Below are 5,094 nucleotides of genomic sequence, written 5' to 3' on the forward strand. Positions count from 1 at the left end.
CTTTTTGATGGCTGCATAATATTCCATTGTATATATATACCACCTCTTCTTTATCCATTCATCAGTCGATGGACATCTTGGCTCTTTCCACAGTTTGGCTATTGTGGACATTGCTGCTATAAACATCGGGATGCACGTACCCCTTCGGATCCCTACATTTGTATCTTTGGGATAAATACCCAGTAGTGCTCAATTGCTGTGATTTTTAGTTGAGCATTATTTTCTTAGATATAACATCTAAAGCTCAAGCAACCAAAGGGGAAAAATCGATAAATTTTACCAAAATTTAAAACTTCCTCTTTTGCTCAGGCCCATGGCACCAGCAGGATGGGCAAGTGTCAAGGTATTTGTGGTGCCAGGAAGCTCTGTGGTCACCGATGAGATCAGAAGTGGCATGATAAACAGTACAAGAAAGCCCGTTTGGGCACAGCCCTGAAGGCCAACCCTTTTGGAGGCACTTCCCATACAAAGGGAATTGTGCTGGAAAAAGTTGGGGTAGAAGCCCAACAGATAGATTCTGCCATCAGGAAGTGTGTCAGGGTCCAGCTAATCAAGAGTGGCAAGAAAATCACAGCCTTTGTACTCAGTGATGGTTATTTGAATTTGAGTGAGGAAAATGATGAAGTTCTGGTTGCTGGATTTGATCACAAAGGTCATGCTGTAGGTGACGTTCCTGGAGTTCACTTTAAGGTTGTCAAAGTAACCAATGTCTCTCTTGGCCTTGTACAAAGACAAAAGGAAAGACCAAACAAAGTCTTTAAAAAAAAGGGGGGGGGGACACCTGGTTGGCTCAGTCTTTAAGCGTCTGCCTTTGGCTCAGGTCATGATCCTAGGGTCCTGGGATCGAGCCCTGCATCAGGCTCCCTGCTCGGCGGGAAGCCTGCTTCTCCCTCTCCTGCTCCCCCTGCTTGTGTTCCCTCTCTCGCTGTGTCTCTCTCTGTCAAATAAATAAAATCTTAAAAAAAAAAAAGAAAGAAAAGACCAAGATCATAAGTTTTGAAGGTGAAAACAGGATAGTAATCAATTTTCACATTCCAAAAAAAATTTTAAACTTGTATGCTTCAAAAGACACTATCAAGAACTTGAAAAGGCAACCCATAAGATGGAAGAACATATTTGCAAATCATATGATAATCATGTATCTGAAACTGACTTGTATCCAGAATATATAAAGAACTTCTACAACTTAACAATAAAAAGACAGGGGTACCTGGTTGGCTCAGTTGGTGGAGCATGCAACTCTTGACCTCAGGTTGTGAGTTCATGCCCCACACTGGGTGTAGAGATTACTAAAAAAAATAAACAAACTTAAAAAAAAATACCATAAAGAGACAAATAACTCAAATGAAGATAACCCAATAGGCAAAGTTTGTGAATAGGCATTTCTCCAAAGAATATATGTTTTAGGGAATTATACATAAAAACTACAATGAGATACCACTCCATACCCACTAGGATGACCATAATATAGAAGATAGACAATAAAAAGTGTTAGCAAGTATGTGGAGAAGTTGGAACTCTCATACATTGCTGTAAGTAATGTCTAACGGCAAAGCCATTTTGAAAACCAGTTTGGTAGTTCCTCAAAAGGATAAGCATAGAGTTACCATATGACTCAGCAATTCCACCCTAGGTGTATGCCCAAGAGAATCAAAAACATGTGTTCACACAAAAAACCTGTACATGAATGTTCAGCATTACTCATAATAGCCAGAAAATGGAAACAACCCGAACACTCATCAAGGGTGAATATTATTCAGTCATGAAAAGGAATAAAATACTGATATAATGTGGATGAATCTTGAAAATATTATGCTGAATGAAAGAAGCCAGCCGTGATAGGCCACGTATTGTGTGATCCCATTTATATGAAATGTCCAGATTAGACAAATCCATAGAGACAGGAAGTATATCAGTGTTGCCAGGGGCTGAGGGGGAGGGGACAATGGGGAGTGACCGCTTAATGGGTGCCAGATCTCTTTTTGGAATGATGAAAATATTCTGGAATTACATAGTAGCGATGCTTGTAAAACCTGTGAATCTATTAAAAATCGGTGAATGGTTCACTTTAAAAGGGTGAATTTTATGATATGTGAATTATATCTCAATACAAAAATTCACAGTATTGGGAATAATAAGGCAGTTTGAATCAAAGATCTGGAGGGGAAAATGTTGTTTGTAAGCACATATTACCTAGAAATTAGAAAATGCTCTATGCTCCAAAAATTAAAAATTTGAATGAACTAGATTATTTTATGAGAATATGTATCCCCAAAATGGATGCAAAAAGAAATAGAAAATGTGTATAGACTACAAATCCTAGCTGATTTCAAGATGGTTGTCAGAGAATTGTACCATAAAGGTATTAAATCTATATTGCTTCATCAGTAGATCGTTCAAACTCAAGTCTGATGAAACATACACATACATAGAAACGAAAACTAATAACCAGTCATGCTTTGGGTTATGGATATAAAGTTTCTTTAAAAAAATAAAAGCATGATTGGACCCAGATGTGCATTAAAAAAATAATATACCACCACCAAATAGGGCTCATTATGAGAATAGAAGGTCAATTCAATATTAAAAATCCACTATTATAACTAATCATATTAATGTCAAAGATGGGAAACCATATTAAACTCTTTACATACCAGAGATCATGCTTACACAGTTTTATTTTTTTAATCTATATCAAATCAAATGTCAACATTATGTTTAATGGCAAAACACTAGAAACATTGTAATTAAAATCAGAAAGAAGACAAGGCCCTCTACCATTAATGTTACTTAACTTCGTAATATAAGTGCTTCCTAACACAATTAGATGATAAACTGTACCAAAAGCAGGGGTAATATTTAAAATATTTAACAAGGAGATAGTAATATAAACCAATACATTCATTAAAAACATTAAAATTTAGTCCCTTTTGCTTTCTAAGGAAACTGAGATATAAAATTGCCAATCAGTAGAGGTTATAGATAAATTTTTTTTTATCAGATCATTCTAATAATTTCCAAACCATTTTCTGATTTTTAGAAACCGTTGGTGCAATTTTGTAAAACATAGGCATCTTAATTAAATGATGCTCTCTCTGAGCTACAATCTGACACATGAATTGCACCAAATTCTTTATACAATTTACCATTAATTGGTAGTCAGTGAGTGACTTGGTTAAAAGCATGTCTTTTTTTTTTTTTTTAAGATTTAATTTATTTATGAGAGAGAGCACAAGCAGGAGGAGGGGGCAGAGGGAGAGGGAGAAGCAGGCTCCTCACTGAGCAGGGAGCCTGACACAGAGCTGATCCCAGGACCTGAGCCAAAAGCAGGTGCTTAACCGACTGAGCCACCCGGGTGCCCCTAAAAGCATGTCTCTCTCTTTTTTTTTTTTTAAGATTTTTATTTATTTGACAGAGGGAGAGAGACAGCAAGAGAGGGAACACAAGCGGGGGGAGTGGGAGAGGGAGAAGCAGGCTCCCGGCAGAGCAGGGAGCCCCATGCGGGGCTCCATCCCAGGACCCTGGGATCATGACCTGACCCGAAGGCAGACGCTTAACAACTGAACCACCCAGGCGCCCTTAAAAGCATGTCTCTTAGGGTCCAAAATATTGTACACAGTTGTGACTCAGCTCAGCTTCTGCTGATTTTCTTTAGCCTATAATATATTTGGGATTTTATATATTTAATTTCTATTTTAAATAAGCCACAAATGTTTTTGTTATAATGCTGTATTTAATTATAAAAATCATTTATTAATCTTCATTTACTTTTAATCCATGGGCTTCATAAACACTATTTTTGGTCAAATAACGGCCAAAGCAACATTAATAATTTAATAAATTAAAGAACACAATTTATTTTAAAAAATAAGGTAAATGAAATTAAAATATTATTACTTTTACTTTTGTTGTTAAACAAATACATTTCTGATAATTTATCAATTTAATACATTTTCTCTTTCAATTAATCCTTTATTTATTTAGAAGAGTATACTCTTTCTATAAAATCTCCATTTTTCTTTAGTTTTATATATTTACACATTTTTAATTTGGGGGCATTAATTGCCCCTATACTTAGTAAAACTTTCTATTAAGCTAAATACATCAGGGCGCGTGGGTGGCTCAGTCGTTAAGCACCTGCCTTTGGCTCAGGGATCAAGCCCCGTTTTGGGCTCCCTGCTCAGCGGGAAGCCTGCTTCTCCCTCCCCCACTCTCCCTGCTTGTCTTCCCTCTCTCGCTGTCTCTCTGTTTATAAATAAATAATATCTTTTAAAAAAAATAAGCTAAATACATCATTGATATTTTAATGAATGAATTAGCTTAAAGTAAAATCTCTTTTTAAAAAAGAGTAATTGTTAACCATTTGCTTCATGACACAATTTTTGTTCAATTGATAAACTTGAAATGAATTTCAAACTGCTTTTGTAATACTGGCATTCTGGCCAAAGATTCTAATTTTCATGGTCTCAATACCCAAATCTTCAGACAGGTTCTAAATTTTTCCTGACATTACATGATGTATGGTAATAAATTAAGAAAACATTTATAATTACTTACTTACTTTATGTATTTTATTGCATCATTCAAGGATAATTGAATTCAGTGACTTGGACAGTGCCAAATTAAAACATTCAAAAATTTTCCTAAATTTTGGCTGAAACTGCAGACTCTGTCCCTTGCTATTTACAGACACTGTTTGTGTAAAATTCAATAAGGTTTTCATGAAAATATTTCCCATTGAAACCATTTTTCTCATGTGTCAACAATAAATTCTGATAAATTATTTCAGATGTTGTTCCTTCCTGCTTCATGAGATCAACAAAAACCGTTAAATTATCTTCAAAGTCTTGAATTTCACATTTTAAGTAAATTATTAAAACTAGTTTATATGAAACAGTTGAAGCTTCATCAATAATGATTGAAATTTTACTGCCTTGATTTATACATTTTCCAAAAACTTGTTTTCTCATACCAGCAGATAAATATTTTGCAACAAACAAGTCCATAAATTTAGAGTGCTATGATAAACCCATATTGATATTGCTCTTTTTAAAAGTTCTATTAAATATTTTATATTTGACAATGTTCAATTAG

At 35.1% G+C, this 5,094-nt stretch overlaps 1 pseudogene; it reads left to right on the forward strand.

Annotated features, from left to right (window-relative positions):
• Positions 1–327: 327 nt before the first annotated feature.
• Positions 328–801, forward strand: LOC118554439 (small ribosomal subunit protein uS12 pseudogene; annotated as a pseudogene).
• The last annotated feature ends 4,293 nt before the right edge of the window (positions 802–5,094 follow it).

Source organism: Halichoerus grypus, chromosome 14 (genome assembly GCF_964656455.1).
Source record: "Halichoerus grypus chromosome 14, mHalGry1.hap1.1, whole genome shotgun sequence".
Classification (NCBI taxonomy): domain Eukaryota; kingdom Metazoa; phylum Chordata; class Mammalia; order Carnivora; family Phocidae; genus Halichoerus; species Halichoerus grypus.